The 11,338-nt window shown below is 41.1% G+C and overlaps 1 long non-coding RNA gene across 2 annotated transcripts in view; it reads right to left on the reverse strand.

The window, feature by feature from the left end:
- Nucleotides 1-9,157, reverse strand: part of LOC122559219 — a 46,762-nt gene extending 37,605 nt beyond the window's left edge. The window contains exons 1-2 of one of the 2 annotated variants that reach the window (XR_006314373.1): nt 8,508-9,157; nt 8,344-8,415 (exon numbers count right to left, since the gene is read on the reverse strand). This is a non-coding gene — a long non-coding RNA (uncharacterized LOC122559219). The remainder of the gene's footprint in view (nt 1-8,343; nt 8,416-8,507) is intronic. The other variant, XR_006314372.1, reaches the window with a different exon arrangement.
- Nucleotides 9,158-11,338: the final 2,181 nt, after the last annotated feature.

An 11,338-nucleotide genomic window follows, 5' to 3' on the forward strand; every position in this document is an offset into this window, starting at 1 on the left:
CCATTGGAGATTAGGAAGGGATTCGATAGATTGTTGTTATGTTTGCACTGTCTATCCTGACTATCCTGACTGCTTCACCATGGCCAGGAACCTGGCTGAGCAACTAGGTTTTTCAAGGATTTTTCAAAGTCCACCTCTGTTTGCAATTTGTGGTGAGGTCAATGGAGGTGATGCATGGGCCTTTGTTTGGCTCACTTTTCTTGTCCAGGTGCAAAATCCTTTATCTGGAATGCTTGGGAGCAGCTGGTTTTTGGAATTCAGAATTTTTCGAATTTCAGAATAAGTGACAGTTTGACGGTGAAATTTTTAAAAATCTTACCTAACAGCGGATGCACTGTGGGTAAAACGGGCCTTGAGGGAGAATCGAGGCCTGCCAGTGCTGAGCCACGCTCACCCCCCCCCCCCCCCCATGTCGCATCTGAGTGACATGCATCAAGTGGGTGTCGACTTGGGTTAACTATTTGCACACCAAACAAGCTTCTTAATGAGAAAAACACTTCAGAAAAAAAACCTTTGGACTTTGGATTTTTACAGATTTCGGGATTTCAGATATTTTTCTGAGTGCAAACACCATAGCTGTGGTGCCTCTGTTTACACTGAGAGTGCCCTGGCTCTCAGCAAGGTTTTCTTCTGCAATGGTGTGTGTCCGGCCAAGGTTCGAGCCAGGATCTTCCCAGCAATGGAAAGGACGGTGATCCATGATAGCCAGAGCAGTCTGACCATTTCTCTTTTTTGCTTTTGTACAGGGTGGTGGTAACTCATCACAAAGATCCAGTGAGATCTTGCCCTGTCCCCAGCTAGCCATAGAAAAACACGAGGAACTTGCTGTGTAGGGGAGGACCACCATGTTTAAAAGCCTCAGGTGGAACTGTGTCAACTCCAGGAATTTCATTGTTCTTCATCTGGTTGGCATCAGTTACTATAGAGTCATAGAGATGTGCAGCAAGGAAACAGACCCTTCAGTCCAACTCGCCCATGCCGACCAGATATCTTAACTTAATCTAGTCCCATTTGCCAGCACTTGGCCCATGTCCCCCCAAACCCTTCCTATTCATATACCCATCCAGATGCCTTTCAAATGCTACACTAGTACCAGCGTCCACCACTTCCTCTGGCAGCTCATTCCATACACGCACCACCCTCTGCAGTTGCTTCCCCTCTCACCCTAAACTCCCGGACCACAGGGAAAAGACTTTGGCTATTTATCCTATCCATGCCCTTCATGATATTATAAACCTCTATAAGGTCACCCCTCAGCCTCCGATGCTCCAGGGGAAATAGACCCAGCCTATTCAGCCTCTCCTTATAGCTCAAATCCTCCAACCTGAGCAACATCCTTGTAAATCAATTCTTCCAGAACTGAGTGTGCAAACAATTCTTTCTGGATAGGTTGCAATCAGGGATGTGGTTGATGGGAACATCATGCACTTAAAATTGAAGAGTGCTTCAAAGTGCTCTGACTGGCGATCTGGGACAGACACCTTGTCAGTGTGCAATGCCTTGCTTTCGGCACTCCTCAGGGTGATTTGGGTTCGAAGTACTTCTCCATAGACAGATCACAGTGGCTCACAGAAGCTTCTTATATTACCAATGTCAGAGATTACAGCTGAGCTTATTCTCCAAAAGCAATTTACCACTCATCGAGGACATTCTTTAGTTTACAAACATTCAAATTAGGAGCAGAAGTAGACCATTCATCTCTTTAAGGCTGCACTGCTATTCAATAAAAACATGGCTTATCTGTTTGGGTTACCGATTCCACACTCCCATCTATCCCCAATAACCTTAGGTAGTAGAATCAGCCAAGAATCTATCTATCTCTACCTTAAAAATATTCAATTGCCTCAGGCGAAGTTCCAAAGTTGCACAAACATCAGAGAGAATATCTTCCCCTCATCACTGTCCTAAAAGAGTGGCCTCTAATTTTATCACGATGTCAACTGGTTCTGGACGCACCCACAAGAGGAAACATCCTTCCCATATCCACCTTGTCAAGACCATTCAGAATCTTACACACTTCAATCGAAACAGCTCTCCTAAGTTCCCATGGAAACAAGCCCAGTCTGTTCAATGTTTTCTCATATGATAACTTACTCATTCCGAGTGTTAATCTAGTAAACTAAAACAGAAATTGCTGGAGAAACTCAGTAGGTCTGGCAGCACATGTGGACAGAAATCAGAATTAAGGCTTTGGGTCCTGTTCTTCAGAACTAATGGCAGCTCAGAAAAGGATGGCTTTTATGCAAAAGATAGAGTTGGGGGAGGGGGGAGATGAGGGGGGTGGGGGTGGGGTGGTGTGAGTGGGGGTGGAGAAGTAAATAATAGATGGAGATAGAGCCCAAAGAGAGAGAGAGAGAGAAAAATGGTTGGACAGACAAAGAAGTGGGTAAAGGTCAGTCCAGAATAAAGAATAACTATTAATGGGGTCTATTCATAGCTGACAATGGGCTGTGTGTGGTACCAGCTACAATGCAGTAAAGCTCCTCTGAACCATCTCCAATGTCTTTACATCCTTCCTTAAATTGTGACACCAAAACCACACACAGCAGTTGAGATGTGCTCTTACCAATGCCAGGCAATGCCAAACAGTGACATTCTTACATTTTATATTGAACCTATCTCATAATAAATGATAGCATTCCATTAACTCTCTTAAGCACTTGCTGTAACTACAACCTAAATTTGTGATTCTTGCTCAAGAACACCTCGATCCACCCACCCCTCAGAATTGATGGGTGCTGCGTGCTTGGTGGTTGGCTGTTTATCTTTGTTATGTGGCAGGGCTGGGTAAGCTCGATGAGTTGACCTTTGTATTGGTAGCAGATCTTGCAATCCTTTTGTCAATTTTCAACAAACCATTCCCTGCTTTTGATACCTTACCCTGTGACCTCATTGGATAATCCAATACCGCCTCTTTGATGTCTTCCCAGCATTCCTCTGGAGTGGAACCAGCAGTGAAATCAGGCTGTTCCAGCTTGGTCTGCAAGGTTGCTTGCTATCGACCTCTGCAAGTTAAGGTTTGCTAGTTGATGATTTGGAATTTCTTTTATGGGTTATCTCAAGGCCTTGGGATTTGGCTTTAAATGGAAGTTCAGCTTCAAGTGAATGAGCCAGTGGTCATATGATATTCAATGAAATTGACTCTAATATGTCAGACATCTTGTAGGGTACGATGATGTAGTCTATCAGGTGCTAGTGTTTGGAGTAGGAATGGTTTATTGTGATCTGGAAGAGCTACTGAGGATGGTTTAAAGTGGTCTGGGGAGGGGGGAGGGATCCTTAGCAGTAGGGAAACAAGAGAGAATATTGAGGCCAGTACAGGAGTTAAAAAGAGAGCAAGTTAAATAGACAAGACAGGCAAGACCACTGTAGAGAATGAAGGAGTACTGATGATTTCAATTGCATTTATTTCAATGCAAGAAGCCTGACAGGTAGGTCAGATGAACCCAAAGCATGGACAGGAACATGGACTGGGACTTCACAGTTATAACAGAAACAGGGCTTAGAGGGGACAGGACGAGCAGCTCAATATTCTGGTCTATAAATGCTATAAGAAGGATAAAAAGGGAGGCAAGAGATGAGGGGGATTGGTGTTTTTGATTAGGGAAGCCATCGTGGCAATACTTAAAAGATATTCCTGTGGGATCATTCAGTGAAGCTATGTGGGTGGAACTGAGAAATAAGAAGGAGGTAATCACTTTGCAAGGATTATGCTATGGGCCTCCAAGAGTCAGCAGGAAGTTGAGGAGTAAATATGTAGAAAGAGTGCAGATAACTGTAAGTATAAAAGGGTTGTAATAGTTAGATTACTTACAGTGCGGAAACTGGCCTTTTCGCCCAACTAACCCTCTGAAGAGCAACCCAGCCAGATCCCCTACATTTACACCCTCACCTAACACTCCGGGCAATTTAGCATGGCCAATTCACCTAACCTGCACATTTTTGGACTATGGGAGGAAATCGGAGCAAACCCATGCAGACAACATGCAAACTCCACACAGACAGTTGCCTGAGGCAGGAATTGAACCCAGGTCTCTGGCATTGTGAGGCAGCAATGCTAACCGCTGTGCCACCGTGCTGCCCATAGAGACTTTATGTTTCCAGACTGGGACAGCCATAGTGTTAAGGGCTTGGATGGAGAGGGATTTGTTAAGTATGCTCAAGAAAAGTTTTCTCAATCAATATGTGGATGGCACTAAAGGTAAGGGGCAAAACTTGAGTTCCTCTTGGGAAATATAAGAGGGCAGGTGTCTGAGATGTTAACAGAGGAGCTCTTTGGGAACCAGTGACCATAATTTAATTTGTTTTAAAATAGTTATGGACAAAGATAGATTTGGTCCACAAGTTAAAGTTCTAAATTGGGACAGGCCAATTTAACTGGTATTGGACAGAAGATTTCAAAAGTTGTTCAGGGCAGGCTGTTCACAGGTAAAGGGATGACTGGCAAGTGGGAAGCCTTCAAGAATGAGTTAATGAGTTTAGAGACAGCATAGTTTTGTTAGTGTGAAGGGTAAGGGCTGGCAGGTGGACGGAACACTTGATAATGAGAGGCACTGAGGACTTGGTCAATAAAAAGAAGGTGGCTTAAGTCAGGTATTGTCAGCTGGGATTCAGTGAATTCCAAGGGGAATAAAGGGGATGTAAGAGCACAGTTAAGAGGGAGATCAGGAGGGCAAAAATGGGATTAAGAGAGAGCTTTGGCAAATAGAGTTAAGGAGAATCCAAGGAGATTCTTCAAGTATATTAAGGGCAAAAGAGTAATTAGGGAGAGAATAGGACCCCTTAAAGATCAACGAGGCAGTCTATGTACCACAGGAGAGTGGTGAGATCCTAAATGAATATTTCACATCAGTATTTACCATGAATAAAGACATGGTTGCCAGGGGACCTGGAGAAATAAACTGTGATATTTTGAAAAGAATCCACATGATAGATGAGGAGGAGGTACTCGATGTCTTAAAATGCTTAATGGGAGATACATCCCTGGGGCCTGATTAAGTGATTCCCAGTACATTGTGAGAGGAAACTGTGGCATCCCGAGCAGGGATATTTGTATTATCAACAGCCACGGGTGAGGTGCCAGAAGACTTAAGGGTGGCTAATGTGGTGCCACTATTTATAAAGGCAGCAAGGAAAAGCTCGGGAACTACAGATCTACAGTGAGCCTGACAGCAGTGATGGGTAAGTTGTTAGAGGGGATTCTGAGAGACAGGATCAACATACATTTGGAACGGCAAAGGGAATAGTCAGCATGGCTCATGGTAGAAAATCATGCCTCTCAGGTTTGATTAAGGTTTTTAAAAGAATTGACCAAGAGGATAGATGAAAGCAGAGTGGTAGATGTTGTCTCCATGAACTTTAGCAAGGCTTGGATAAATTTCCACGTAGCAAACTGGTTCATAAAGTTAGATCACACAGGATCCAGGGAGAGCTGGCCAACTGGCTTGACAATCAAGGACAGAGGGTTGTAATAGAAGGGTGTTGTTCAAACTGGATGCCTGTGGTCAGTGGTGTGCCACAAGGATCAATGTTGGGTCCACGCTTATTCAGCTTATTCAAATAAATAATTTGGATGTGAATATAGGAGGAGTGATTAGTAAGTTTGCAGATGATACTAAAACTGGTGATTCAGTGGATAGTGTTAGCTAAGAGTACAATGGGAGCTTGATCAACTGGGCCAGTGGGCCATGGAGTAGCAGATGCAGTTTAATGCAGATAAAGGCAAGGTGTTGAATTTTGGTAAGACAAACCAGGGCAGGATTTACATGGTTAATGGTAGGGTCCTGGAGAGTGTTGTTGAAGACAGAGACCTAGGGATGCAGATGTATAGTTCCATGGAAGTGTCACAGGTAGACAGGGTGGTGAAGAATGTGTTTGGCACACTTGAATTCATCAGTCAGAGCACGGACTACAGAAATGTCCTACGTATATTTTTGGTCAACCTGCTAAACTGGAAAGAGTGCACATAAGATTTCAAAGGATGTTACTTAGACTGGAGAGTTGAGTTATAAGGAAAGGCTGAATAGGCTTGGACTTTCTTTCCTCGGGCATTGGAGGCTGAGGGCTGGCCTTATAGAGGTTTATAAAATCCTGAGGGGCACAGATAAAGTGAATAGCCAAGATTTTTTTTTACCAGAATAGGCAAATCCAGAAAGGTGTGTTTCTGAGCTGTATGGTTCTATGACTCTAACTGATCTTCACTGCTGAATGAAGGTGTTGGTCATGTATAATTGTTTTTATGCACAATTTTCCAAGAGTTGAAATCTATTTTCATTGCATTTTCAAATTCCATGGTTTCCAAATATACCCTTCCATGCCGGACAAATCACTGCTGCTTCTGGCATTGAACTCACAAAAGTTATCAATTTGATCTTTGTAGGTGCATTCTGGTTAAGATCTCAATAAGCTGAGTAGAACATATTATTGCCAGTTGGGTTAACGTTCAGGGTAAGGGATTTTAATGTTTACCACCACGAGTGGCTACAGAGGAGTATTAAAGGACATTGTTCCCTTACTGCCCAGTATAATAGCAATCAAGAAGGAAAGACATACTGGACCTCATCCTCTCCAATCTGCCTGTCGTATATTAATTTGGCAGAATCAGTAAAGTTCTAACCTTAACCAGACAGTCTTTGTGTTGTTGAAGTCCCACCTTCATATTGAGAATATCCTCCAACATGTTGGATGACATTATCACCGTGCTAAATGGGACAGTCTTCGAACAGATCTAGCAACTCAAGAGTGGGCATCCATGAGGTGTTGTGGGCCATCAGTAGCAGTAGAATTGTACTCTAACACAATCTGAAACCTCATGGTCCACCATATCACCTATTCTACATCATCATCAAGCCAAGGCATCAATTCTTGTTCAATAAAAAACTCGAGGGTATGCCAAGAGCAGTACTTAAAGTATCGACGTGTTGATGCTACAAAACAGGACTACTTGCATGCCAAACGCTACAAGCAGCAAGTGATGGATAGGGCTAAGCAATGCTAAAAACCAAGAATCAGATGTAAGCTCTTCAGTCTTGCCATGTCCTATCATGAATGGGAGAAACAGTTACTTAGCATCTGTCCTGTCAAGCACTTTAACATTATAAAGAGCCTTATAATAATTATAAATCATACTTCAACAACATAAATTCAAAAGAATATAAGACCAGCATTCACAACCATCCTTGTAATTTAGTTCAATAAGCTCTGGTATAGAGAATGAAGGGGGAAAAAATCAAAGTTTGAACAGAAAACCACAGAACTGCAGATGCTAAAAATCAGAAATGAAAACAGAAATTGCTGGGAAAACTCAGCAGTTCTGGCAACACCTTGGAGCCAAGCAGAGTTAATATTTCACGTCCAATGACCCTTCTTTAGACTGAACCCAAAACATTAATTCTGCTTTCTGTCATAGAAAAACTTAGCAGGTTTGCAGGTTCTAGCAATTTCTGTTTTTATTTCAAATTTTGAACAGTATTATTTTTGCATGTGATAAGCAGAGAAACATACATTTTCTGAATGCCAGCTGGAGTCAGTGACCTCTTTAGTGCAATTAACATGATTGCTGACTGAAGACTGTTAATTTACATTTCAACTAAATAATTTCATAGTAATTAATCATTTTGTAGTCATTGGCATCAATGATTTCATTTCATACTGTTTCTAAATATGTAAACATCACAACATAATAAGCTAGTTAAATTTATCTCCTAAAAACAGTTGCAACATTGAAATAAATTGAATATTTGAAGAAGCAAAAAATTCAAGTAATCATTATTTATTTTCTATTGTTGAAACAACTTGAACATCCAGCCCAAATCAAAAGTGACAAACATTTATTTGAGCTGAGAATTGGCATTTACTTTCAGTTAATACAAATGCATTTTTGCAAGTATCACAGTATTACTAATATCAAGTTTGTAAGAGAAGGTATGAACAATGAGTATTTCCTAATTTAGTTAATTTGATGAATATGGAGTGTGCCACAAATAATTTTGTATGAAGCTGAAATATTTAACTCTATGGCTAGCAAGCTTTTTTGTTTGACTCAGCACTATTCTGTTATAGTTGTCTCTCAGTTAACCCTCAGATTAAATGTAATTTGCATTGATTGAAAACAAATGTAACATACTGACTGCTTTGTCTCCTTGACGAAGACAACTGGCCACACTGCAGTTCATTTGCATAGAACTGGTTGGTTTGAGAGTATTGAAGGAATGGGATATGCTCCCACAGATGGCAATTTATTATGCTTGACCTATCACTGAGAGAATGATGGATATAGCTTTTGATTTGTACTTTTAATGGAAGATGGTGGGAATTGCAGATCACAATCCCCAAAGTACTCACAAATGTCCAGGAAACAGCTGTGGTCCTGCGCAATAAAGAATTTTGACTGCATTTTGTCATAAACCAGCAGACCTAATTATAAGAGAACAAAAACATAGAATTCAGTCCCAAAACAGCTGTGAAGATCTTACATTTCTACATAAATTATAATGGAATTGACTTACTTAATCACCATGAAATAATGACATCAATCTAATCATTTTTGCTGGAAATTCAGTGCTGGTCAAAGGTCACCAATAGAATTTATAGAAGCATAAAAATGCATAAAATCAACATAAGACTATCTGCAGACTGTCTAGCTACAATAAAACATGGAAATGTATCTTATTATTGCACGATTTCTTTTCTGCCACTCTATCACTATACATCTACATCCTTCCCAGACTCACATATACTGAACATGCTTCATCATGTCATCTAAGCAGACAGTACAGAGGTTGCAGCTGTACACATTGAGCTCAGATGTTTCCATGAAATCTTACTGACCACTTGACATATTAAAATAAATGAGGGGACAAAACAGGCTTATATAAATGACAAGTGGGTGAACAACAACTTTCAACTACTTTTTGTGAGAAGGTTAGTGATTAGATTAATGCTGCCATTGTGGGGAGGCTGAGATAGATTGGGACCATCTGGCTGAGATAGATTGGGACCTGTTCTTAAAACCTCTTTAATTTAGACAAATAAACATTGTATAATTGACTTAGATCTGAGAGCTAGAGCTAACTATCCAAAATTGGTTTCCCTGTTTTAGCTGTTTCACTAGTTGAATGAATATCTAGGTTCACAGTCTAGCCTCGGTATAGGTAACTTTATCTTCTACCTGCTCAGAGATATTATTACACTTCTCTGGAGCAGGTGGGAGTTGGATCCTGGTCTCCTGGTCAAGAGGTAGAGGTGCTACCACTGAGTCACAAGAGCTCCCAGCTCGTTTTGTCAAACATCATTAGCACTAATTGCTCACTTGAAGATCTCAATTGATAGCATGGCAGAAAGGTTATGCGTTAGCCTTTCAAACAAGGATTTAATCAGGGTGGGAAGGGAAGCCAGCAGGGTCCTCTACCTGACACCATCAAACACTATGATGTTTAATTCCCAAAGAGTGTGCATGCGCGTGTGTCTGTCCATGCATACATGCATGCCTGTGTGTGTGCGCGCGTGCACACGCATGTGCATGCGTGTGTTTGTATGTGTATGTCTGTATTTGCATGTGTGTATTTGTATGTGCGTGTGTTTGTGTGCACGTGTGTGTGTTCGTATATGTGGGTATATGCGTGTATGTTCGTATGTGCATGTGTGTGCGCGTGTGTGTTCGTGTGCGCGTGTGTGTGGGTGTGTGTGTGTTGGTACATGTACCAAACAGAACACTTCTGCTTTAACCAAAATGTTTTTACAATGTAAAAGGTAAAAGAAAAGGTCTACACCTGTTTACATGGAACTGATAGGTAAAGAAATACAGTAGAACCTCGATTAACCAAACAAGACGGGCAGGGCTTATTTTATTCAGATAATTGATTGTTCAGATAACCGATCTGATTGTAAACAAGCAGTAATTTCTGAGTGCCGGTTATCCGAACATCTCTCAGTTATCTGACAATGCAAGCCATAATACCGTTTAACCGATTACTGATCTATTGTAAAAAAGCATTAAGTTGAGTGCTGGTGATCACACATTTCTCTGTTATCCGGCAATTCACATCGTAATGCTATTTAACCGGTAACTGAATGCTGAGTTGCCTAATGCCTTTTTTACGGGACCTGGAGATCTACTTCGAATAATCGAGGTTGTGCTGGTGGGAGGTTGAAATTCGGATAATTGATATTCGGATAATCGAGGTTGTGCTATATATAGGATAGACAGGTGGTAGATGTGTATTCCCAAGGATGGGGGATTTCAAGACAAGGGGGCATATTTTTAACGTGAGACAAAAGAGATTTTAAAAAGACATGGGGGCAAATTTTGTACAGAATTGTGGTTCGCACGTGGAATAATCTTCCTGAGGAAGTGATAGATACGGACACAGTTACAATGTTTAAAGGACATTTAGACAAGTACATTATTTGGAAAAGTTTGGAGGGAGATGGGCCAGGAGCAGAAAGGAGGGACCAGGTTAGTTTGGGATTCAGTTCAGCATGGAGTGGTTGGACTTGCAAGTGCAGCATCAATGTGAGTCTAAGTTGTTCTTCACCATCATTTAACATGATGTGGAAATGCCAGTGGACTGGGGTTGTCAAAGTTAAAAATCACTCAACACTAGGTTAAGAAATACTAGCTTTTGGAGTGCTGCTCCTTCATCAGGTAGCTAAGGAACAGGATCATAAGACACAGAATTTATAGCGAAAGATTACAGTGTCAAAAATGCAACTGATACGATACATTGAACATTGTAGATACATTCTATTTTGTTCAAAATGCACGCAATCTGCAGGCAGTCAATGCAAGCAGTCAATCCATGTAACATTTTATAAATTCCTACTTTGGAAATAGAACCAGTCTGACTCAAGATGGGATACAGACAGACTCTAACCTCACACCTTTAATGCATTGTCTGAGCTGAAATGTCACTTTTTTTTAATAAACCCTTAGGTTATCTTGAGAAGGAGCAGTACAAAGATAGAAAGATTTAATGAGAAATTTTCAGAATGTAGATCTTAGATAACTGGAGACATGGCCAGCAATTCCAGAGCAGTGAAAAGTTGAGATGTACAAGAGCTCAGATTTGGAAGAACACAGGGATGTTGGAGAACTGTGAGGCTGAAGAGGTTACAGTGATAAAGAGAAACTGTCACAAGTTTCTTTGTACTTTAGTGCTAAATTCTTCAATCTGAAGAAACAGTGTTCTATCTTTTGAACTTATACTCACCTCATATCTTCTTCCAACAGGTATGGTGCAATTTTTCAATGCAATGTCTTGAATCATAGAATTATAACATTACACAGCACAGAAACAGACCTTTTGGTCCAACCCGTCCATGCCGAACAGATATCCTG

This window comes from Chiloscyllium plagiosum, chromosome 18 (genome assembly GCF_004010195.1).
Source record: "Chiloscyllium plagiosum isolate BGI_BamShark_2017 chromosome 18, ASM401019v2, whole genome shotgun sequence".
NCBI lineage: Eukaryota > Metazoa > Chordata > Chondrichthyes > Orectolobiformes > Hemiscylliidae > Chiloscyllium > Chiloscyllium plagiosum.